This window comes from Sminthopsis crassicaudata, chromosome 5 (genome assembly GCF_048593235.1).
Source record: "Sminthopsis crassicaudata isolate SCR6 chromosome 5, ASM4859323v1, whole genome shotgun sequence".
Taxonomy (NCBI): domain Eukaryota; kingdom Metazoa; phylum Chordata; class Mammalia; order Dasyuromorphia; family Dasyuridae; genus Sminthopsis; species Sminthopsis crassicaudata.
In genome coordinates this window covers 282,912,312-282,939,409 of record NC_133621.1, presented here as the reverse complement: position 1 = coordinate 282,939,409, position 27,098 = coordinate 282,912,312, and the positions used below count along the sequence as shown (strand labels likewise).

The following is a 27,098-nucleotide window of genomic DNA, read 5'->3' as shown; positions in this document are numbered from 1 at the left end:
TCCATAAATCACACTGGTCTCTTCCATTTGATTTGAGCTAAGATATTATCTTGTTCCCAGCTGTAGTATCATTCATTCTTGTTTATTTATTACAATTTCTATTTGCTGCTTTGCTTGAGTCAATAGATTTACTCATGTCAATTGGGATGATCTTTCTGTGTAAGCATTTTTTGATGGGAAGGAGTTAAACAATTGAATTCAAGCTAAGGGTTACCTTCTGGGACCAGGGAAAAATTTCTCCTTCTGAACTCAGAAGTTCCCCAAGATGAGACATTTAAGGAGAGCAGAGAAATACAACTCTAGCCCCATAGATTGGATAAAAGAGTATGCAATCTCTTGGTGCTCCTGGGGCCCTCTTTTCCCACACAACCCCCATCTCACCTAACTTTGTTACAAACGCTACTCTTGTCTCCCCTACTCTTGAAAGAGATCGGGGATCATATTTGCCCATACCACCCACAGGCAACATCTAAATATTTAGACAATCCATTTGGATATACATATTTTATACTAGTAAGGGGACTGTAGATTTCCAGATTTCCAGCTGGAAGGCATAATAAGCATTTAACAAATGATTGTTGACTGATGGATTGACCTCCATCAAGCAATTACTGTTTTCTAGAAGTAGAATTGTCTACCTTGGTAGGAAGTAAAGCTTTTTAAACACGGGTTGGACACAGAGATAGATTGGTAGAGATGATTCTAGTCAGGTGCATGGCAAACTGAATCTCTTGTGAAGTCTCTTCCGATTCAGTAATTCTCTACTTCTGTGAAAGTCTCAGAGAGGCTGTGACTTGTTCCTAATTATATGTCCTAACTGATCCAGGATGGGACTCAGTCGTTTCTATTCCAAGTTTAGTGGTATTTTTATTGTGCTAGGATGTATCTCATACTTAGAATCTGTAGGCAATTAGATGGTGCTGGACCGGGCATCAAGAAGCCCTAAGTTCAGTTGAGCCTCCTTTACTAGTTTTGTGGTTCTGAGCAAGTCACTTAACCTCTACTTGCCTGAGTTTTCTCATCTATAAAATGGGGGTAATAAGAGCACCTCCCTTCCAAGGTTGTTATGGGGTCAAATAAGATAATATACATCAAATACTCTGCAGCTTTAAAGTGCTACAGAAATTTTAATTTTGAAAAGAGAACTCAAAATGGGGGAAAATAAAAGAATTTAAGGAGTAAAAATACCCAAGATTGCTTCTTACACAATTGGGGTGTGTGTGGCTGAATCATACTGTAACATATCATTATAATTGTTGTCTTCTAAAAATGACAAAAGAGATGGTTTAAGAGAATCCTGGATAGTATGAATTGGTGCAGAATAAAATGAGCAGAACCAGAAAAAATAATTTATACAAGGCATCAATAGCGTAAAGAAAAACAAGTTTGAAAGAATGAAGAAATCTTATCAAAGCAATGTGCAATTAGAAGACCTATAGTGAAACATGTTACTAGTCTGATGAAAGAGAAGAATGGGACACAAGGAGCTTGGCTATTATTTATTATTATTTGATTATTGCCTCTGTATTAATTTTGTCTTTGTTTAGTGATTTACAAGGGTTTCTTCCCACCCCTACCCCCATCCCCTCTATCTTTGGTTTGGTTTTTAACTGGAAAAACATCAGGAGAAAAGAGGTTGCCAATAGAAATGTTCCCTCAAAGGTGGTTTATTTTTAACACTTTTTCAAATTTACAGGAGAACGGAAGGGAGTTTAAAAGAAGGCAGAGCTAAGTAGGACAGTTTTGAAAATAATATGCAGAATTTATTATTGGTTTTTATTTATGATTTAGAATTTTGAATTCCAAAGTTCCTCTCCAGTCCCTCCTCCATCCATTGACAAGATAAGAAATATCCTATACATGTAAAATCATGCAAAACATATTTCCATGTTAGCCACATTGCTGGGGGTTGGGGGAAAAGATAAGGAAAATAAAGAAACTTTCAAAAGTGTGCTTCAAAATGCACTTAGAGTTCTCTCCCTGGAGGTGAGTAGCATTTTTCATGAGTCTTTTGGAAATATTTTGGGTCTTGAGCAGAGTAATTAAGTCTGATCATTGTTACAATATTGATGTAACTTCATACCATGTTTTCCTGCTTTTCACTTCACTTTGTATCAATTTATTTAAGTCCTCTCACCATTTTTCTGAAACCATTCTCCTATTCTATACACTTTTTTTTTAAGCTAGTGATTTTTTTTTTACAATTTCAAACAGAATTCTTTTGTATTTTGACATGTATATGGAAGTCTTTTTGCCATTTAAGTAAGGATGAAAACAATCTTTTTAAGGAATATTAACTATTATTATTGTTATTAGATCAAGATAATGATCATGTGCTCCTCCAAGGTTAAAAATCCTGAGTCCTCATATAGTACTGTCTCCATAACCACCTTGATCATCCTTCCAAATGCCAGGCCGTCCCCAGTAGAGGTGCTCACTATTCCAGCTGTGGAACAGTTAGAGGAGAGGACAGCAAAATCTGGGGAGAGGAAGCCACAAATCCTTTTCTGTTTGATTTTCTCTATCAGGCAATTTAATAATTTTTTTCTAAAATTATTTCAGATTTTGGGTCTTATTTTCATGAACAACAATGCACACACGTCCTAGCTCTGTGACCCTGGATAAGGCACTTAACCCCACTTGCCTCAGCAAAAAAAACCCAAAAAACAAACAAAAAAAAAACAATGCACTAATAGATAGATAAATAGATAGATATACATATACACACATGTATATATATATGCACATAGATATATGTATTTGGTTGGTTGTCCTTTGTTCTTGAAGAGATCAAAATGATATCACTATACTGGGATCAAGGTACAGTGAGTCTGACTGACTGATCAAACCAATATGAGCTTGGAAGGCTCTGCCACAGGTTAGGCACAAATGATGCACATGAACATCTGGAGTGAAGATGTCTTTAATTTGCTCATTTTACATTTCTTTTGAGCTACTGCAATTCTGCTTCACAGAACACAGAGTCTTCCTTGATGTAGACACACCATTCGGGGCAGTCCTGGGCCAGTGTCTCTCATGTCTTCCAATCAGCTCCAAAGTTCTTCCGAGAGACCTTAACTATGTCCTTACATTGCCTCTTCCGAGAGCCTGCCTTGAGTGAGTTTTTTGTAAAATAGTCTTTTAAGCAAATATATTTTTGGCATTCAGATATGTATATATACATATTTAATGAAAAGAACTAAGTTGGGGTAACTTAGATGGCTGAAAATTGTAGTATGTGAATATAATAAATTATTACTGTGCCACAAAAAGAAAAGATTTGGCTGTAAATATAAGTGTATATGTAATATATATGTATACACACACACATATATACCATACTTATGATTTCACTATCAGTGAAGAAACTCCTTTTACCAATTCAGATCAGTACTGGTTCAGCAATTTCTCTTCCTAACACATTGCCTAGAACTGTACTATAATAAAAGAAAAGAAATTATATATGTCTGTATACATATGTGTACATATGTGAACACACACATCCATACCTCCACATATTGGCCATATTTGTGATTTCTCAGGTATAGGAAAATACTAATGAGAAGCTCCCTCTACCAATTCAGATCACTATTCGTTGTCTAGGGGTTATGCCAAAGAAAGAAAGATGATTTATATTTGATTATATAGCATGTGTATATTGTAAACGTTAGCATATATAGGTATATATATATATATATATATATATATGTGTGTGTGTGTGTGCACATATACATAGTCCACACATGTACACACACATATACCCTACTTGTGATTTCACTGGTATAGGAAACTATCAAAAAAGAAACTACCTCTATCAGTTCGGATCAGTACTCATTTGGCAATTTCTCTTCTTAATGCATTGCCTGGGAGAGGGCTTCGTAAACTTTTCCTACTTATAACTCCTTTTGCCTAAGAAATCTTTATGCAACCTTGTCTCAACTCTGAGCGGAGGGGTTTCTGGCAACGTTTGTGCATGCACAGTGTAGAGTGCATATGTTGTGTGTTCAGAACCAAGGCTGCAGTAAAATTGCACAATGCATCACAGGCAAGCAGTGCGAGAAACATCTTGGATTCATTACGTGTTTCATTTTGAATTAATTTTTGGTCACTGCACTCAGAAACCCGTTACTATTGCCAATTTTTTTTTTGTGATCCTCACATTCTGTTACATGACCCCAGATAGGGTTGCCACCAAGATTAAGGAGCTTTGACCTGGGACGCTGGAGAATTAATAGCTAGCGCTTACAGAGAATTTTAGGATTTGCAGGTCCCTGCTGCCCATTGCTTGCAAGTTTGACACTCCTGACTTAGACCATAGAACCTCTAGTCTCCATCTCTATTTTACGGATGAGGAAACTGAGGCTCAGGGAAACTAAGTAATCTTAAATTAGGCATACACCCTGCATATATATACATACACAACTATGTTATATTTAACATGCTAAGTTCCCAAGACTAATAAAAATCAAGGTCTGGGATGGAAAGGCTGGTTGCTAACTAGCTTCCATGGAAAAGATCAGAAGAAGTTTCATGAAAGAGACAACTTCTGACATGGGACAAATATACAAAGGTAGCAGATGGAAGAGTTAGGATTGGGACCCAAATCCCCTCCAAATCCAAGGCTCTTTTCCCTATAGGAACCTGTTTCTCTTAATTATTTAGTCCTTAAACTCTTTATTCACCTGGGAAAAACTTAGCTTTACAGGGTGGTTTGGGCCAAGAACCCATCTTGATCTTGCCTCTACTTTTAGCTACATTTTCCATTGGATACACCCCCAATCTACATCCAAAGAGAGCTCTGCCTCCCTGCTCCCCTAGCCCACCCACCCACACATATCCCCTCTCTCACATTCTCTTCCTACATCTTCCCACTACAAACTCCCTTACCACATTCACAGTACTGAACTCACCAAGATGATTGGGGGGCACAAGAATGCTTACCCAGGATTTAGCAGGTTGGGGCAGCAGCAGAAGTGAGCTCACCCATCACCACCGAGCTTAGCTGAGGATTCCCTTCTTCCTCTCCCCTCCGCTCCCTAGTTTTTTTCCTTCTTCAAATACTCAGGTTCTATTTGCAGCTCTTCAGAGAGAACACTACTTTTGGAGTCAGGGCCTGGGATTCAAATGATCCTCTCCTTCCTCTTCTGTAAAATGAAAGGATTGAACCTGATAGTTGTCTGGAAGGTACTCTTCCAATTCCACAAGCATGCCTTGTTTTATTGTAGTTCACTTTATTGCATTTTGCAGATATTACCTTTTTTTTTTTTTTTTTAAACAAATTGAAGATCTGCAAATCCTATGTCAAACAAATCTATCTGCGCCATTTTTCCAACAGCACGTGCTCTGTCACATTTGGTAATTACCACAATTTTTCTTTCTTTCTTTTATTTTTTTTCTTTTTCTTTTTACCTTCCCCCCCTTTTTAATTATAGCTTTTTATTTACAAGATATATGCGTGGGTAATTTTTCAGCATTGACAATTGTAAAACCTTTTGTTCCAACTTTTCCCTTCCTTCCCCCAGCTCCCCCTCCCCCAGGGCAGGTTGACCAATACATGTTAAATATGTTAAAGTTAAATACAATATATATATATATATATACATATACATGTCCAAACAAAAAGTTTTGCTATACAAAAAGAATCGGACTTTGAAATAGTGTACAATTAACTTGTGAAGGAAATAAAAAATGGAGGCAGACAAAAATAGAGGGATTGGGAATTCTATGTAGTATTACCACAATTTTTCAAATGTCTTTACTGCTATATGTCATGGTGATCTGTGATCAATGATTTTTTATATTACTATTATAATTTGGGGCTCCATGAACCATTCCCCTATAAGGCAGCAAACTTAGTCACTAAATGTCGGGTGTATTCTGACTATTCCATAGACCAATTCTTTCAGGTTTTTCTCCCTCTCCTCCAGCCTCCCTATTCCCCGAGGAACAATACTGAAATTAGACCAATTAATAATCTCTAAGTATTCAAGTAAATGGAAGATTCGATAGATGGGCAAACTTCTTTGTCTTATTTTAAGAAATTACCATAGCCTCCCCAGCCTTTAGCAAACACAACCCTGAGCATTAAGCAGCCATACACATGGAGCCAAGATCCACTACCATCTACTTCAGTGAGCCACATTATGACTCATTGAAGGCCCAAATGACAGTTAACGTTTTTTAGAACTAAAATATTTTTAATTAAGATATGTACATTGTTTTTTTTAGACATTATGCTATTGCACATTTAATAGTCAACAGCATAGTATAATTATAACTTTTATATATACCAAGAAACCAAAAAATTCATGCAACTCTCTTTACTGCGATATTCTCTTTATTGCAGTGGTCTGGAACCGGACCCACAATATCTCTAAGGTATGCTGGGATATATTTCATCTGGTGATCCAAAGGAGGGACTGGATTTTTATGACTCCTTCCAGCTCCCAACTTTAACCCTATTATCCTAGGTACCTAAGGATGGATATAAGACCAAAATCAGTTCTTTCCCACTGCTATGTGGTTCACTGGATAGAAAAAAACCTAATATCAAATCCAGCCTCAGACACTTAACTAGCTGTGTGATTCTAAGACACCTTAACCTGCTTTTGTTTCACTTTTCTCCCCTGTAAAATGGGGTTTAATAATATTACTACTTCCCAGAGTCATTGTGAGAATCAAATATGATAATAATAAAACATTTAGCAGATGCTATAGACATGCTCTTCTTTTCCCTTCCCTTTCTGCAAAAGAGTCAGTTAAATGAATTCAGTTAAAGAAAACTGTGATACTTCAAAGTTAATTACCACCTTTTTTGTATTCTCTAGGATTATATATCTGGGTCTAGAAAAGATCACTCAGGTCATCTAATCTAACTTGCATTTTATAGATAAAGAAACTGAGCCCCAGAGAAATTAAGCAACTAATGACAGATAGTGACTGAGGCAATTTACTGTTCTTGTAGCACCTGATTAAAGGAACCCCAGACATCCATCATTTGAGCTAAATCTTTTAATTTTCAGGAAATCCCTCATATTTCTATATCACTCTGAGGTTTAAAGAATCCTTTGCTTCCCCTATCCCTGTGTGGTAGGTTATGTAATTCTTCTTCTTTTTTTTTTTTTTTTTTTTTTCATCTCACAAAATGTTTTATAAAAACATTGTTTCTTCAGAAACAGTAATTTCAGGTAGACAACAGTAAGGAAGATGATGATCAGCAGCAGCAGGGTAAGGCAACATGAACACAAGCCCCAGTCAGCCAGATCAGTGCCTTAGATTCTCAAAAAGTCCTCTCCAGAACACACTGCATATCACAGGTTCCTTCAGAGCTATTGTGTTGATAGTGGGGCAAAGTTTTGACCAAGAAATCCATTATATTGCAGAGTTGTATAACCATCTCAAGGAATGTTGAAATGGTGGAGCCCAAAAAGCCAGGGCACAATGGTTTAGATATTTACTAATAACCCTGAAAACATCTTCATGAAGACAAATGAGATGTTCATGAAGATATTGGCCACAGATACCAGACTCTGACCCGCAGTAACAGCTAGTACCATAAAACTGGCAAGCATATGAAACGCATATATGAAACATATATATATATATATATATATATATATATATATATATATATATATATATATATATATATATATGTCATCAGGGTGAATATCATGATGAAGAAGGCCCCCACCTCCGGTTTCAATCCTAACATAAAATACATTATACAAGTGAATCTGATGCTTGGCAACATTCTCATAGGTAGTAAATCAGACAACACCTTTGGAAAAAAATATAAAGAAACTCTATAGTAGCCCTGGACATAGTTGTGTATAAATAGCTTTTTCCCTCACAACCTGCAGAGGTTGTGCTGAAATACTATTTGTTGGTCAGGGAAAAAAGTTCCCTGATTCTGTTTTGAATTCCAGTGGGATCCCCTTTTTAACCCAAAGAAAATGGCACCTACAAAAATCCAAGGAAAATTGTGATAATGACCTGAGCTATGGAGGCCCAAGGGCTGCATAGTATATTTTTTAGAGAACTATTTATTAATATCTTTCACAATTTATTGATTTTGGAATTAATTATGATCGTCTATATTTGTTAATCATCTATAACTCTTTTATAGGAAATTTGACACAATTATTTTCCACTTTCTGTTCTTTACCTTTTCATTATACACATACACATACACACACATCTGTGTGTGAATGTGTAGTTTGTGCAGAAGTTTTTCACTTTTGTGTATTCACATTTATCTATTTTATCTTTTTAAAATTTTATTTATTTATTTAAAACCTAAATCGTAGTAAATTTTTGAATAACCTTTTGGACACCTATTTGATGACAAAAGGAATTAATATAAGTTATTTCCTAAAAGCAGTAGTCTTCATTTTTTGAACACTCACAGAGGATATATCTAGTTCTGCTTTAGTTTCCTTTATGTAGGGGAATTAATATAAATCTCTGGTAATTTATCACTAATGGGCTTATCATGCTGATCAGGTTCTGCAGTTTTCTTAGCTTTACCAGTTCTTTTCTCTCTGTTTACCAGCACAGCGGAGGAGTCTCCATTAATGATAGCTAGGAAGAAATCTATTGGATTATTATTATTATTGTTTGTCATTCATTCTCAAAGAGGACCGTAACATCAAGGAGGTGATGCTATGGCATGCAAATGAGTTGGATTTAAGTGAGGAGGGCTGTGCAAAGTCACCAAGCTCACTCTTTCCTCTGAAGCCATCTGGATCCTGTGGCAAGATATAGATAAGGATTACTGGAGATGGGCCTGGATATAGTGGAGACCTTGGCCTTCCCACAATGGTAGCCTAAATCACCCTTTTATGAGTGAATGAAAAAAAATTGACTGTACTAGCAGAAACAAAATATTCCAAGGCTTCCTAAGAGCAGGACCATAGTATCTTCCAAGAGCCAATGAAGTCAGACTGTCAACCAGCTTGAAGATGGAATATTGAGAATGATGTACAGAGAAGATGATTTTTCCCCTGCTTAAATAGCATCTTCCAGAGTAAAAGAACAGCATTTTCTATGCTGAAATCTAAGCCAATCGTGGGGTCATCCAAAACCAAGACAGATCAGAAATAAGTCCATTCCAGTACTGGTTTTTGCTCTCATCTCCAGATACACCATGAGAAAACAGAGTTCCCATCTTGGAATCAGCTGCTGTCTCCTTGATAATCCTATTAATTCATTCCTTCTTTTCATGGTTCTTCATGCTTGTAGGACATTAAAGTGCTGCTGGGAACTGTAAATTTTCTCTTACTGTGAGACTGCCCATTACAACATTATCTTGTACAATATAGCCTATGTGATGTTCAAAGTTGACATGTAAAGGAGCTCCGATTGTTAAAACGTGTCCAGATATTTCACAGGGATGGGTGGGAGATGGGAGGTGTCTTTCCTAGCAGCTAAGACATCTAACAAGGAAGGCTTGCTACCACCTGTGGATACCCAAATGGTGTTAAGGTCTGGCTTCCTGATCCCATTGACATTCAGGAGTATTTCTTTTTTAATGATCTTCCAACAACCTAAGGCTTCAGTCTTCACTTTTACTTGATAGCAGATGTTATGAAAACTCTACCCAGTAGCCTCTGGTTGCCTTTTTTTTCCTGTAAGAGTGCCTGAGATCTTCTCAGTGGGGCCATTGGTGTTTCTTTGTGACACTGGGGTTATGACTTGAATATCAACTGCCGACATTTGCAATCATTGTCTCTCTATCAATCCCCTACTGAGTGTTTTGGAGGCATCTCAATGCAATAAGAAGAGTGCAGAATGACTGGGATCAAGAGGCCTTCCCTGATGTCCGAGTTTGCACAAATCACCTTAACCCCTCTTTTTCATTATCTAGTTGCCATGGAAAGAGAAGTGGAGGAGGAGCAGGAGCAACAGGAGGGGTAGAGGAAGGAAAAGAGGAAAAGAAGGAGAACCTTCATGTGATCCTTAATGTGATCCTCAATGAGAGTTAGTGTAGAATAGAAAGAAAAATACTGGATTTTTAAAAATAGTTTTTATTTACCAGACATATGCATGGGTAATTTTACAACATTGACAACTGCCAAACCTTTTGATGGCAGGTTGACCAATACAAGTTAAATATGTTAAAGTATAAATTAAATACAATATATGTATACATGTCCAAACAGTGAAAAACATTGGATTTTGAGGCTGTATTTACTAGATATGCTACTTACTTCCCTTTTCTGAGGGGGATAGACTTAATAACCTTCTCCCTCAACTCACTTGCTTTGTTCCTCCCCATCCCTACTCTTCTAAAGTCTGTGATCCTTATTGTGCCCATCTTATAGATGAGAAGACTGAGATTCAAGGAGGTTTTAGTGACCTGACATGCCCAAAATCACCCAGCCATTAAGGGCTCTGATTCTATCCCAGATTTCTGGACTCCCATGTCTAGCTTATTTCTGGGATGCCTTTTCAGGACTCAGCATATTCTGGACAGAGCTGGGATTCCAGACCCTCATCTCCTATTTCTCAATCCAAGGGATCTTTGCAACCCAGTAAGGGGCTGGCATCATGATTTATACTTACTTACTTCTGAACCTGAGTTGATTAATATGAGACGTTGGGGACTCTAAATATGATAGCTTCCCTAGAATCCTCCTCCTGTCCTCCTTAATAATAAGTGACAATAATATAATTATTGAGTGATTACAAAACCCTACATATTATCTCATTTTATATGATAAATGGTGGTAGTAGATAGTAGTAGTAGTAGTAGTAGTCGTAGTAGTCGTAGTCGTAGTAGTAGTAGAAGATGGCTCTGGATTCAAATCATGACACTTACTGGTTGCATATGAGCAAGTCCCTTCATCTTTCTGGTTTTCAGTTTACTCAACTGTCAATTGGTGTGTGTGTGTGTGTGTGTGTGTGTGTGTGTGTGTGATCCCTTCTTTAATATGTTATTCAATGAAATCTCAGTTTTCTTATCTATTAAAATTGGGGAAATAGTAGTTGTATTTCAAAATAATAGCATGGCATAAGGTATATCCGGTTCAAGTCCTTCCTCAGATACACATAGTCTATGACCTTGAACAGATAAATTATTAACTTCTTAATGCTCCCAATCCTCTCCCCAAGACTAAATTCTAGAGAAGTTGCCGATTTTCATTGGTAGGTGGACTTTTCATCACCAAAAATGCCCCACCATAATGAAATCACAAGTCTGGACCAAAATAAAAGTAATAGCAACAACCCCCACAGAATAAATGTGAAGAAAATGCTTTGTTAAACTTCAATATAAATTAAATTATCTATGTATATAAAATAATAATTTACATGTGAGTTGATGAAAGAATCATTATCTAATGTCCTAACAGAATAATTCCTAACAGAATTCTCTTATGGATGTTGATGTTCTAGGTATGAGAAAATCTAGAGTCACATCTTGAGTGGATTCTTACAAAAAAGAATCAATTCTTTTGAATTGTAACATATTCAAGGGACCAAATCAGACAATTCTAATTTATTTCCAAATGGTCTTTCTAATTGGGGATAGTTTGTAACATTTTCTGTTTCAATTTGTTCTCTTCTTCTTGAAAACTTGAGTTTCTTTACTCCACCCACCTACTCCTATCTTAACTTCATGATTCCCTAACAATCCTGGGAGAATAAGCATTTATTGATTGAATGTATAATTGCATGAAATTGCTTCCAAAGATGCAGGTGGTTATCCCCTTTAACTTCAGCTCTTCAGATTAAGTGAATTGCCTAGGGTTACACAGCCACTGTAGACTCCAGACCCAGCTTTCTGTCTACTACATCATAGCTATCTCTGCTCTCCACTCTGCATCTGCTGCTACACTTGATTTCAACCTGATGGAACCAGATATTCTCCTTTGGCCAGTTGCCCCAGACTCCCACCCTTTCTTGCCTTCTTTTGTGTGTTGTTTCCCCTTTCAGATTGTAAACTCTGGAGGGCAGGGACTGTTTTTCTTTTTAATTGCATTTTCAGCAACTTAGCATTTTGCCTGGCAGCCTACAGGAACTTAATAAATGTTTATGAGGATATAGAATTGGATTTAATTATTTACAGGAAAATAATACAAAGATCACCAGCTCTACTCAGACCCATTTGGTCTTTCTCCCAGGATAAGATTTTTATATACCATAAATGACATGATGAGACTAGAAAGAAGTTAATTTTTTTTTTTCTAATTTTAAGTGAGATAAAGTGATTCAGATCAAGGAATGGAAGTTGAAATAAGAGTTAATTTTTAAAAATTGTAATGGCTTTTCTAGATAGCTGACTGACTGTAGATCGAAATGTAATTTTATTTTTACTTTTGACTTTAAGTTCAAAATGAATTTTTTAAAAGTTATTGTTTTTTAAAAAGAGTGTATTGCAGAGCAGAGGCTGACTTGCCTGGGTAGTGGAAGCTTCTCACTTGGAGAATTCCTTTTATCAATGAAATCACAAATCCACTCCCAATCTCTTGTGTGCATGATAAAACACAGCTCTGTCCATTCCTTTCTCTTCCTCTCTTAGCTTTGGGCTTCCTTTGTCTTTAATCATAATTTTCTTTTGCTTTTACATTTCACTTATAGAAAGAATGTCAATAGAGGTATGGTTCACTTCTTGCTGGTCCCTGAACCAAGGTCACGCATGATGAACACCAAGAGTTAAATTCATATGTGCTCATGGTTCAAGGACCGGGCAACTCTCAGCACCTTCTGAAACCTTTTCCACCACTCTATACTATTTATGAAGAATCAAAGAAGAATACTGTGACTTATTAAATCAATTCAAATCATGTGACTTATTAAATCAATTCAATTTATTAAGTACTTATTTTGTGCCAGGAACTATATATTAAGGCTGAGGAAACAAAGAAAAAACAAAAATAATTCCTATCCCTTTTTGCATTCTAAAACAAAAGACCACTATGGACAATTATGTATTTTTTTAAATCCTTAACAAACACCAAATAAAAGATTGTTTCCATTACATTATAGAATAGAAAGTTATTGTGTAATAATAAATTCATTTAACATGACATAATGAATGCAATATAAACTAAGGAATTCATCACCTAACTGGCAAAGCTATCCTGCTACTTGTATGTGATTCCTTAAAACATTCCTTATATTCTCTCCTTGATTTTTGAACCCTATCATTCCCTTCCCTTTTCTCCTTCCTATTCTTCTTTGGAAAGACTAAGAAAATGGAGGAAAGAAAAGGGAAACCTTTGAAACAGGGGTGTATAGTCAAACAAAACAAAATCCCTGCACTGGCCATGTCCAAAAATGTACATCTCATCCATCACCGCTCTAAGGTGGTGGGGAGTCTGGTTCATCATGGATCTTCTGGAGGTGTTCTTAAGTCTTTCAAAGTAATTTTCTCTTACCTTGTAGATGTCATTGAATAAAATGTTCTTCTGGTTTTCCTCACTTCACAAAACCAGTTGAAACTCAGGCATAAACATTTCTTCAAAGCTATGAAAATGTTGTCAATAAGCTCTCAAGCATTGCTTATGCACCATACTTTTAAGCATTGTTTATGTACCAGGATACAAAGAAAGGCAAAAACAAAGTCCCTGACCACAAGGATTTAAGAAGTAAAGCAACTTGTAAATAATTAGGATAAATAACAAGATATCCAGGGCCCAAGAGAAGTCACCCCAGAGGGAAGGCAGTAGTAATAGGTAAATGGGTAGAGGGACTGGGGAAGATCTGTGACAGAAGGAAACCATGGAAACAAGAAGGCTATGTTGAAGTGGAAGAGAAATCCAAATATGGGGGACAGCCAATGGGAGATGGGATGTCACGTGAAAGAAATAAGAAGGCAGTGGAGCACACTAGAGTAAGGAGATTAGAAAGGTAGGAAGGGGACAAGTTGTGATGGGCTTTAAAAGCCAAACAGGGTTTTTGGTTTGGTTCTAAAAGTAAGAGGGAGATAACAAAGTTTATTGAATAGGGGAATGAGACGGTCAGGCTTGCACTTTAAGAAAAAGCCTTTGCCAGCTGAGAGGAGGATGGACTAGAATGGGAGAGACAAACCAAGCAGACCTGCCAGCAGGCTATAGTCCAGGTGGGTGGTGAGGATGGCCTACACTGGAGGAATGTAATGTGGTCAGAGGAGAGAATGGGATGTGGCAAAGGTAGAAATTACAGGATTTGGCCACCGATGGAATATAATAATAGGACAGACAAAGAGGTCATTAAGTACCTATTATGTACTGGGTAGTTAGATGGCACAGTGGATAGAGCGCTGGGCCTGAAGTTGGGAAGGCTCATCTTCCTGGGTTCAAATCTGGCTTCAGACACTTCCCAACTGTGGGACCCTGAGTAAGTCATTCAACCCTGTTTGCCTCAGTTAAATGGCAAACTACTCGTATCTCTGACAAAATAAAACAAAACAAACGGGTTCACGAAGAGTCAGACACAATTGATAAAGATGTGTCAATCACTATATAAATGCTGGAATATACAGGAATGCAAAAAGAATAGTAATCTCTTCCCCCCGCCCCAATCTTTATGTTCTAAAAAGAGACAACCACAGAGAGAACATGGAAAGGGTTAGCAAGAGAAGGAAACCAGAAAGGTGGGAAAGTACATCGAGTCAGAAGTTGAGAAAGATGACCCAGGTTACTTATACCTTTGGAATCCAATTCTTACCGTGCAACAAGAAAATTGGATTTACACACATATATTGTACCTAGGTTATACTGTAACATATTTAATATATATGGGATTGACTGTCATCTAGGGGAGGGAGTAGAGGGAAGGAGGGAAAAATTTGGAAAAATGAATACAAGGGATAATGTTGTTAAAAAAAATAACTCATGTATATGTACTGTCAAAAATTATAATTATAAAATTAATTTAAAAAAGGGGAAAAAAAAGAAGTTGAGAAAGATGAAAAGAGAGCACAGGAAAATTTCTGGGATGAAGAGAGGGAGCAATTCTCAGACAAAAAAAAGTATATCCCTTTCTGGTAAGAAGTTATTGTCAAGGCTTCTAAGTGGTACAGTGAATCTGAAAGATCTGAATCTGAATCCAGTCTCAGACTTATAAGCTGTGTGATTCTTGGAAAGTCACTTAAAGTCTATTTGACTCAGTTTGCCTTTATGTAAAACCAGGATAACAATAGAACTTATCTCCCAGTGTTTGTAAGGATCAAATGAGATAATTATAAAGTGTTTAGCATAATGCTTGAAACATAGTAGGAACTATATACTATTATATCGTTTTATATAATCTTATGTATTGTTGTTATTTTAATGTCAGAGCAATCTTCTCTTCTATTTTTTCACATTTTGGTCATGAGTTAGCTAAAGTGAGTAAGAGTGAGGAACTGACCATGACACTGGGTTCCTGAGGGGGATGGAGGAGCTCTCAACAGTAATGAGGAAATTAGGAAGAGAGGCAGATTTACAGGGAAAGATAAAGATTTTAATTTTGGACATAGTTTAAAATGCCTACAGAACATTCACTTGAAGATATCTAATAAACATATGAAGATTTATAGATTGGAGGTCAGGAAAAGAGGCTGGATAAATAGATGTGAGAATTTCTGCATAGATATTTAATGAATGAAATCTTTAACCAAGAGAGTACAGAAGGAGAAGAAGAGGGATCAGGATGGAGCCTTGGGAGAGAACCAGGAGACAGAAAACTTAGAGAAGAGAGAGATGGGGATAATTGAGTGATGCGACTGTACAGAAGTTAAGAAAAAAGAAGAGTGAAAAAGGTTATTACATTTCATAGTTAAGAGATCATTGGTAGCTTTGGAGAGCAATTTCAACTGAATGATAAATTCAGAAGCCAGATTGGGGAGAGTTTAGAAAAGATAAGAGGAAAGGAAGTGGACATCAATCATAGACAACAATAGTCACAAAAGTGAGGAGAGAAACAGCAGAGATGGTTGAATCAAGTGAGGGATTTTAAAGGATGGGGGACAATGTTTGTAGTCAGCATAAAAGCAGTCAGCAAGAAGATTAATGAGATGGGGATATCAGAGGGGACAATCCATTGGAGAAGACAGAATAAAATGGGGACACTTTTCACATAGAGGAGTCTGCCTTGTCAAAGACAAGAACAACCCCTTCATGTGACACAGGAGTGAAGGAAATGGTGGAGGAAGATATTTAAGTTATATAAGATGAAGAGGAATGGCTTCAACTTTTTTCAGTGAAAAAAGGCAAGGTTTTCAGCTGAGAGGATTGGGGGAAGGTGGAGCTATGGGAAGTTCAAGGAGTGATAAAAATATTTAGAAGAAACATTTGTGTTGATAGGGGAATGAATCAATTAGGGAGCACTAGAAGGCTTTCCTTACAAAAGTAAGTGTTCGATTGAGATTATGTAGCATAAATATAGAGATGACACAATAAACATAGTTTTGTGGTTTTTCCAGATCCATTAAAAATCATGTGAATAATAGCAAAAGCAATGGATAGTGGAAGCAATCCAAATTTGAGACTTGGCAAGGAAAGGAATTCAAGAGAAGAGAATAATGTAGTATTGAAATGGTTCACCATGGAGTCAAAATCAAGAAGAGAAGAGAGTAGGGGTGATGACCTAGGAAGTTAGTAAGGGTTGAAAGGATGGTCTGGCCCAATGAGGAAGACAGAGGAAGATGAATTGTAAGGCAGAAGAAAAGACAGAAGTAGAGAAATCTGGGGAAGAATTTACTAAATCCACTCAGACTAAATCCATGTCTATCTGGATATTAAGTGATTTCAAAGCCAATTTGGGTTTAAAGTAAAAGCTATGTTGGAAATATAAATCAGCATTTATTGTCTTGTAAGAAATGACCGGCAGGATGATTTCAGAGAGGCCTGGAGAACCTTACATGAACTGATGCTGAGTGGGATGAGCAAAACCAGGAGATCAACAAGATTATCCAGTGATCAGTTTTGATGGACGTGGCTGTCTTCAACAATGAGATGATTCAGACCAACTCCAATGATCTTGTAATGAAGAGAGCCATCTACGCCCAGAAAGAGGATTATAGGAACTAAGTGTGGTTCACAACATAGCATTCTCACTCTTTTGATTCCTGTTTCCTTACATTTTATTTTCTTTCTCATTTTTTTCTGGTTTGATTTGATTTTTCTTACTCAGCAAGATAATTGTATAAATATGTAGGCATATATTGGATTTAACGTATATTTCTATCATGTATAACTTGCCATTTAAGAGAGGGAGGGGAAGTGGGGGGAAAACTGGAACACAAGGTTTTGCAAGGATTCATGTAGAAGAATTATCCATGCATATGTTTTGAAAAATAAAAAGCTTTTTAAAAATTTAAAAAGAAAAAAGAAATTTTAAAAAGAAATATAATTGAGAATTGAGAAATGAAAGAAAGTTCTCTCTTTGTTAGTACTCACACTAAAGTTAGAACAATATAGAGAAGATTAGCATGATCCCTGCCCAAGGACAACACTCAAATTTATGAAGCATTTCCTAGTTTTTAAAAGAGAGAGAGAAGTGAGAGCAGCCAAAACTTACTGACCATTCGGAAGCATTATACATGCTTTTGAGTCTTTACCTAGGCTATTTCCTATCAATATTTTTTGTTTTCTTGCTTTAGAAGGCAATCTGGGTTAAGTGACTTATCACTCAGCTAGTAAGTGTCTAGAGTCTAAATATGAACTCAGACTCCAGGCTGTTCGATCTATTGTAGCACCTACCTGTCCAATTTATGTCTTACTGCTGTTGGGGATGTTGAGAACTGAGACAGGCTTTCCTGGTTTCCTTAAAAACTCAGTTCATACATTGTGGGTGAAGTTGTGAAATGATCCAACCATTCTGGAGAACAATTTGTAACCATGCCCAAAAGGCTATAAAACTGTGCATAGCTTTTGATCCAGCGATGGGATGCTGGGTCTGTATCCCAAGGAAATCACAGAAGAGGAGGAAGGACCCAAATGTGTAAAAATTCTTGTAGTGGCTCTTTTTGTGGAGGCAAGAAATTGGAAAATTAATAGATGTCCATCAAGTGGGAAATGGCTGAATAATTTGTGGTATAGGAAAGTAATAGAATATTATTGTTCTATAAAAAAATGATGAAAAAGCTGATTTTAGAAAGGCCTAGAAAGATTTACACAAACTGATGCTGAGTGAAACAAGTAGAACCAGGAATACGTTGTACTAGTAGAGATACTAGTAGTTTGCCATTTAATTTAGGCAAACAGGCAAGATTATGCAATATCAACTATGAATGACTTGATTCTTCTCAACAGTCCAGTGCACCATCTGGATTTAAAGAGACAACTATGAAAAATGAATATAAATCAATACATGCTATGTTCATTTTTTTTCTTTTTCTTCTGTTTTTTTTTTTTTCTTCTCTTGTGTTTTTTCCCTTTGGTTCTGATTTTTCTCTCCCAACATGATTTATAAAGAAATGTATTTTTAAAAAAATTGATGTACATGTAAAATCAGAAAAAACCCGATAATCTATCTATCTATCTATCTATGAACTGTCCCCTTTATATGGAGTCTTAGCTTTTCTGAGTTCTGAGCCTCCTGTTCATTTGCAAATTTGCACTTTGCCAATAAACTGCTAGTGGTGAAAAACAAAAACCAAAAACCATGATTCATATTCCAGCTACTAAAGGAAGCCTTTTCCAGTCTTCATTCCCCATACTACTACTAGCATCTTTCCTCTGAGATTATCTCCCATTTACTGTGTATATACCAGGTCATCACCAGTCATCCTGATTCTTATCTTGCCACTGGACTTTAATGACTCTGGAAATAAGAATAAGAGCTTCATGAAACTCAATTTCACTTAAATTCAATTTACACACAAATCAAGACATCATCCTGTGACATCATTGGTCCTCTTTGAAAACAGAGGACAAGCAACAACAATATTTCTTATATATACATGTCATTGTATATTTCTTCCTCCACTAACATGTGATCTCATTTTGGGCAGGAATTGTGTTTCTGACTTTCTTTTTATTTTCATTAGTTTGCACTGTGATTAGCATATGCTAAACATTTAATAAATGCTTGGGTTGTTTTTAACAAATTTAAATTAGCATAAAACCTTCTCCTTGTCTTCTTCATCTCTATCTTACCCCAAATGGAAAAGAAAGATAAACAAAACTCCTATTATAGACATAGTCAAGACAAAAAAAAAACCAAAAAAAAACAAAAACATTTTTTGTGTATTGGCTATGTCAAAAAAATTATGACAATCATTATTTTGAGTCATATTTGATCATCATGAGTCCTATGGATTTCTGGCTGGTCATTGCAGTTATCAGTCTCTTAGTTTTTCAAAGTAATTTATCTGTATAATATTGTTATAAAAAAAATATATATATATATATATATATATATATATATATATATATATATATATATATATATATATATATATATATATTGTTCATCTGGCTCTGCACACCTCATGCTGAATCAGTTTATATAAGTCTTTCTGGGCTTCTGAAAATCGTCCCCTTCATCATTTCTTAGTTTTTCTTAGTTTTCCATCACATGTATGCACCATAATTCGTTCAGCCATTCTTTAGTTGATGGGCACCCCCATAACTTTCATTTCTTTGTCATCATAAAAAGAGCTGCCATAAATAGTTTTGTACTTCCTTGGTTAGAATTTGATTTGCTTAAAACTAACCTTTCCTTTAACTTACCCTTCCTCTTCATATTTTTATTCACTTTCTCCTTGTCCTCCTGTTTGCCTCTTCAATAAAATGTATTACCCAACCCAGTAGTGTGTATATTCCCCCCTGCCCATAGCATTATAATCAGTTTTTCTGGGTGGGTTATTCTTGCTTATTAGCCTATACCCTTTGCCTTCTCCAATAGTGTACTTTACTCCTTTACAAGAGTAGCTATTAAATCATGTGTGAGGCTGATGTGGTTCCTTGCTACTTGAAAAAAAAATTCTTTTTGACTGCTTACAGTAATTTTTTCTTTTACCTGGAAGCTCTGGATTTTGTCTAAAATGTTTCTTGGAGTTTTCATTTGGGGGCTTCTTTCAGAAGGTGACTAAGGGATTTTTTCTGTTTTTACTTTGTTGTTTGTTTCTAAAAGTTCTGGGCAGGTTTTTTAATATAATTTTAAAAAATATGTTGTCTAGACTCTTGTTGAACAAGGCTTTTAGGTAATCCAATAAATCTTAAATTCTCTCCTCAAACAATTTGGAATTATGCCCAAAGGCTATGTGTGTGTGTGTGTGTGTGTGTGTGTGTGTGTGTGTGTGTGTGTATCCTTTGACCCATATCCTTTGACCCATCAATACTACTCCTGTATTCCAAAGAGATCAGAGAAAAAAAGGGAAAAAAAGACTTATATGTACAAAAATATGTATAGCAGTATTTTTGTGGTGTTGAAGAATTGGAAATTGAAGGGATATCCATGAATTGGGGAATGGCTGGACAAGCTGTGGTATATGATTGTTATGGAATACTATTGTACTATAAGAAATGATGAGTAGGTTACTTGCAGAAAAATCTAGGAAGACCTATATGAACTGATGCAAAGTGAAGTGAGTAGAACCAAGAGAACATTGTATACCATAACAGCAATATTGTAACAGTGATACACCGTAAAAGACTTAGCTAAGTAAACAATACAGTGATTCAAGAACATTTTTAAAAACTCATGATGAAAAATACTATCCACCTTTGGAGAGAGAATTGATTAGCTCTGCAAATAGATTAAAGTATACTTCTTTCACTTTATTTATTTATTTATTTATTTTTTACAACACGGCTAATATAGAAATAGTTGATATAATTTCACATGTATAATTGATATATTGCTTGCCTTCTAAATGGCTGGAGGGAGGGAAAGAAATTGAGGCACAAAAATTTCAAAAATAAAATACAAAAAAATTTTTCTCTACCTTTCTGATATTTAGGTTAATTGCTTATGCGATATCTTACATTTTCTTCAATTTTTTTTAGTCTTTTGCTTGTTCTAAGATTGTGTCTTCAGTGTCCTTGTCAGTATAATTTTTTAATTACAGATTTTTCATTTTTTGGCATTCTTCCAGTGACTTCAGATTTCAGATTAAGGCCAAGCTCTGAGTACTTCTCAAGAGACTTTCTGGGTTGGTCCTACTGCAGCTTTCTTGGGAGTGTAAAATATTCTTTTACTCAAGGGTCTCAGGGACTTCTTGGACTGCTACAAACTTTTATGTTCTTAAAATAACGTCTAATTTCTGCCCTATGAATCTGACCTCCACAAGTTCCTGTCCAACATTTGGGTCTGAGCAACACTTTTCCTAGTTGGATTGCCAGTAGACAACTATTGGACTTAATTATTACCTATCAGCCAATTGGGAATCTCTGCTGGTTCAGAGTGATAGAACTGTAGGATCCTTTTAGTCTGGGACTCCTCCCCTGGTTATTCTGCTTTAAGCTGCAGACTGGATGAGAGGCCAGAAATGAGATGCTTCCCCACCATCTCCTCTCCCCCCCACATATATATGTTCCCAAAGTCAAAGCCACACTGATACCGCTTCTTTGGAACTTATTCCTTGCAGTATACAGCAGAGGGCCTAGGTCCACTCTTCTTCCTGGGAATACCACCCCTAGGTTCAAATTCAGGTTCTTTCTTCATTCAGTCTTATATCTGTGGCCCAGATTGGGTAGGGCACACCTAAACCACCATTTTGCATTTATTCCTGTAGCCTGTACATGTTTAGATCCTAGATTGTTGGATTTGTGACATCTTCTTGTCCTAGTACATGGCCTCTCCCTGCTCTGGAATGCTCAGAACAGTCATTTCTGGCTAAACTTCATTGTTTATGTTCACAGACCTTTCTCTCTTCTCCCTATATTGATCTGGGCTGGGGAAAATGACTTATGGAAACATTTTCTGGAATTTTCTCAATCAAGTCTGGGATATTTGAAGGAATCGGGAGTATCAGTTGTGTTTCTTCATGCTACTCCTCTATTTTGCCTCTCTCTAAATAAGTGCTTCTTAACTGTCCTTATAGAATTCACATTATTTTTTAAAAGATAAACAAGATATACCTAGAAAATAATATAGAAAAATGTATACAAGGTGACTTCTGGAATGTGAAGAACAATTTGTTAAGAATGAAATGGAGAAAAAAGATTTTAAATTTTTATGGAAGAATGAATTGGAGGTTGCTGAGAACAAAATGGTAGAACAGAAGGGAGTAGGACAGATAGCAGATAAAATGGGATTGATAGATAAGTTTATTTCAAGGAGGGATTGTTTGAATCCTAAAGGCAATGGCATATAGAAAGTCTTAATAAATAAATGCTTACTGATTGATGGATAAAAAAAGAGGGATTGGCAAATGGCTTCCAGGGAAGAGACATTTTTCTACCTAGTCAGAAATTTAGTTTATATAAGTCTTTCCAGGCTTCTGAAAATCCCTTCATCATTTCTTAGTTTAGTTTTCCATCACATGTATGCACCATAACTTGTTCAGCCATTCTTCAGTTGGGGGGCACCCCCATAACTTTCATTCCTTTGTCATCATAAAAAGAGCTGCCATAAATATTTTTTGTAGGAGTAAGAGTAATTTTGATTTGTTTATTAATTCCTGAACAGAAGGTTAAAAAGGGAGGGATGAATGGAAGCTAGTTGTAGAAATGACTTGCTCTGAGTCACACGGTTTATCAGTTCCTGAGGATTTAAACTAATTCTCCCGAGTTCTATCCACTATATTGTCTAACAAGAGCCAAACATTTAGGTCACCTTCATTTTACAGCAGAGGAAAATGAGAGGCACAGGGGGCTAAGGTCATATACTAGTATGTATTTAAGTTGGGATTTAAATTCAAGTTTTCCAAATGCCACGTACTCCTGCCTCTCAAGAAGATAATGATCCATGATGGAAGTCAATCAATAAGCATTTATTAATCACCTACTATTTGCCAGGTGTTGTACTGGGATACAACATAAGTATTTTGTAACAGAAGAAAGCAAAACTGTAAAAGTCATGACCTAAAAACCCACACGAATCCACTCAGGAATCTATATTTGTCTGCTATGAGCAAGGTTGGGGCTTAATCATTTTTGTGGGGCCTCTAATTCCCCAAAGTGGTAGCAACTGGAAGAACTCTCTTTTTCTAAACACTTAGTCGTGGCCATTTCCTACTGAGAGTCATTACTGACCTCAGCTTTGCTTAGGAGGAGGGCTCACAAAGTGGCAGACTTTTAGAGCTGGAAGAAAGGACCCTAGAAATCACAGAATTTTAGAGCTGGTGAGAACATTAGAGATCATCTAACTCAGCCTGCTCCTGATGGAATGATTTGTCCGAATTTACACAGGTTATGAGTAGCTAGGAGCCAAACTCAGCCAGCTCTTGTTACATTTCTCATATCACACAGAGAACTCGAGTTCCAATCCCACCTCTGATGCTTACTACCTATGTGATAGGCAGGTGATTTAGCCTCTTTGTGTCTCAGTTTCCTCCTCTGTTAATGAACTAAATTGATGATATCTGCACTCCCATCCACCTTTAACTTGCTCCATCTCTTTGGGCCTCAGTTTCCTTATCTATAAAATAAAGGGGTTGGACTAGACAGTCCCTGAAACCCCTTCCAAACTTTATGATCCCATTTTTTTTTTATTAAAGCTTTTTATTTTCAAAACACATGCATGAGAACCAGGAGATCATTATACACTTCAACAACAATACTGCATGAAGATATATTCTCATGGAAGTGAATATCTTCAACAAAGAGAAGATCTAATTCCATTCCAGTTGATCAATGATGAACAGAAACAGCTACACCCAGAGAAGGAACACTGGGAAATGAGTGTAAACCATTTGCATTTTTGTTTTTCTTCCCAGGTTATTTTTATCTTCCGAATCCAATTCTTCCTGTGCAACAACAACAAAAAAATTCGGTTCTGCACACATATATTGTATCTAGGATATACTATAACATATTTAACAAGTATAGAACTGCCTGTCATCTAGGGGAGGGGGTGGAGGGAAGGAGGGGGAAATTCTGAACAGAACAGAGTGCAAGGGATAATGTTGTAAAAAATTACCCATGCATATGTATTGTGAAAAAAATTATAATTATAAAATTAATTTTAAAAATTTAAAAAGAAAAAAAATTAAAAATAAAAATTAGCATTTAAAAAACATATGCATGGGTAATTTTTCTTTTTTCTTTTTTTTCCCTAAGGCTGGGGTGGGTAATTTTTCTTTTTTCTTTTTTTTCCCTGAGGCTGGGGTTAAGTGACTTGCCCAGGGTCACACAGCTAGGAAGTGTTAAGTGTCTGAGTTCAGATTTGAACTCTGGTCCTCCTGAATTCAGGGCTGGTGCTCTATCCACTGCGCCACCTAGCTGCACCCTACATGGGTAATTTTTCAACATTAACCCTTGCAAACCCTTGTGTTCCAATTTTTCCTTCCCTTCCTCCACTCCCTCCCCTAGAGGGCAAGTAATCCAATATATGCTAAACATGGTAGAAATATATGCTAAATCCAATATATGAATACATATTTATACAATTATTTTACTGCACAAGAAAAATCAAATCAAACAGAAAAATATGAGAAAGAAAATAAAATGCAAGCAAACAACAACAAAAAGAGTGAAAACATTATGTTGTAATCCAGTTCCCACGGTCCTCTCTCTGGGTGCAGATGGCTCTCTTCATCACAAGATCATTGGAACTGGCCTGAATCATCTCATTGTTTCTGGTAGCTTTGCCCACCAGAATTTATGATCCTATTTGTTACATCAGTGTTACAGGACTTCAGGTCTTCTTCATTACACCATGCTGCTTTTCAAGCAGGTGGGACTGATCCACGACTGAACAATCAATAAGCATTTACTAATCACCTACGATGTGCTTGGATTCAGAACCTCATTTGCTAAAATGAAGATGAATTAGGTGATCTCTGAGCTCTAAGTCTAATGAGGTCCCTTGTAGTTCTAGAACTATAACCCACCATCCACCAGCAATATTCTCTGGGAATGGTTCTCATTCCAAACCAGTTCCCCATCAGCTTCTGGCAGCACGTGTCCAGTCAAAGCTGAGGACGTGAAACAAAATCTTTAGCCTACTTCCCAAAAGGTGCATTTGGGTCATTTTTGCTTTTGATAAATGCTGGGTCAGTGAGCTCCACCCTGTCTACCCTGAACTCAAGGGAAACATATGCCTCCCCCAAGAGTGACAAATGCAAAAGACAGACCAGACCCTTCCCTGGGGAGGCAGGATCAAGTCTCTAGAAAGAGATTGTTTTTGTCTGAAATGCCCTCGAAAACATATCCTCTGAATTTACTAATCAGGGAGGCAATGTGAGCCCACACAGTGGGAGTTACAGAGGTGAACAGAGTCTTAGATTAAAATCGACCAGCCCCAAGAGCCATGAAAGAGGTCTGGGCAGAAAAAGGAAATGGACTCCACTGTTGGTAAATGTTTTTGGATGCTGTTTACGTTTGAACTTTTCTCTGTTTTCCTGTCACAGCTTCCGTATCCTCTTCCTGTGTCCTTACAAAGGTTTGTACAATGCAGGCCCAGAATCCCCAGCCAGCCCCACCTCGCTCCTTCCTGCAGGGATATCCTTTCCATAGAGAAGAGCGGAGAATGGAGTGCTCATGTGAGAATGTGATTATGTTCCTTATCTCAGTCATTTGGTGATTTGCAGGCTTGGCCACAATGAACCAGGCCGCCAGGCTCACAATTGGAGGTGGCCAGAGTCACTCCTTTGGCACATGCTGTTTTCTCAGCTGAAGAGGGCAAACGTCTGTGGGGAAGGCGCTGATTGTTTTTCTGGATCTTATCGAGGGTTCACGTCGAAGGCCAGAAAGAGAAGGGTGGACTCCATTTTTTTTTTTTCCTCCTCATTGTTTCCAACTGAAAGAACAGGAAATAGGAGTCCCCTACCTGTCCCCCTCTGGAGCAAAATGGATTAGATTCCGTGTTTCAAGCATGTTCCCATCAGAGTCTGAAGTTTGGGACTTTTCTTCATCTCCCTTCACCCTTGAATCACACCTATAACATTGGGCACTGGTACAACCTCTTTCAGATTTGGAAATGAAAAATAAAGTCAATATTACAAGAGGAAAGTAGCATGGCATAGGACTGCTGCAAGTGGTCCTGAGGGTGGCCTAAAGGAGATTAAAATGAAACTGAGAAATACTTAACAAAAGAAATAAAAATGTAATAAAACAGACCATATTAATGTATGCTTTTCTGAGTCATTACAAATTATATGCATTTTCTAGGCCTTAATATGTGGTTTAATGGACCCAATTTCTACTTGAGTTTGATATCACTGGTATAGTGGATGAAGGAAGGATGAAGGATAAAAAGGAGAAACAGGGATAGAGAAATAGAGAGGGAAAAGCACATTTATTAAATCCCAGGCAGAATTGTTCAACATGTTAAACACCAAGGAGATAGAGCTAAATATGACAGATAAATAGATGATAGAGAGAGATGATACATATTAGAAAGATTGATTGATAAAGAGATAGATGACAGGAAGAGTGATCGATGATAGAGCGCTTGTTAAATATTCTCTATGTGCTAAGAATTGGGGACACAAATGAAAATAAATAGTCCATGCCCTCAAGAAGCTTACATACTAATGGAGGAAGACATATAGGATGTTAGAAAGGGAATGAGGCAAAAGTACTGGGCAGAGACCTAGGGAGGAGACTCATCCAACAGAGACGAGGAGCCAGAAATAGAGTCCAACCACTTCAGTACAAACCCAGATTCTACCCCCGGCTCTCTCAGCTCCACTGGATTTCCCCATCTCTAAAATTATGAGGTTAGACTTGACGGCAAACTCTACAGTCCTGATGACCAGGAAGCTAACGGGCACAGTGGATAGAATCCCGGGACTCAGATGTCATTTAAGCTCTTGGTGCCTCAGTTTCCTCATGTATAAAATGGGGATAACGATAGCACTTACCTCCCAGGTTGCTGTGAGGATAAGGTGAGATAATATTTGTAAAACACTTTGGAACCCACAAAGGGTTATTTAAGTGCTATTATTATTTTCTTGGTTATACTATTATTATTATCATCCCAAATTTGATTCTATCTTCTCTGATAATTATAAATTCATAGATATAGAGCTGGAAGAGATCTTAGAGGCCATCTAGTTCAATTTCCTCCTTTTACAA

At 36.9% G+C, this 27,098-nt stretch overlaps 1 non-coding gene and 2 pseudogenes across 1 annotated transcript; 1 reads left to right on the top strand and 2 right to left on the bottom strand.

The window, feature by feature from the left end:
* Nucleotides 1-7,279: 7,279 nt before the first annotated feature.
* LOC141544001 (broad substrate specificity ATP-binding cassette transporter ABCG2 pseudogene) lies at nucleotides 7,280-8,175 on the bottom strand (annotated as a pseudogene).
* Nucleotides 8,176-8,298: 123 nt separating this feature from the next.
* Nucleotides 8,299-9,717, bottom strand: LOC141544000 (broad substrate specificity ATP-binding cassette transporter ABCG2-like; annotated as a pseudogene).
* A 7,626-nt stretch (nucleotides 9,718-17,343) lies between these two features.
* On the top strand, nucleotides 17,344-17,450 carry LOC141545288 (U6 spliceosomal RNA). The gene has a single exon (XR_012482966.1). It is a non-coding gene; the product is annotated as a U6 spliceosomal RNA (small nuclear RNA).
* Nucleotides 17,451-27,098: the final 9,648 nt, after the last annotated feature.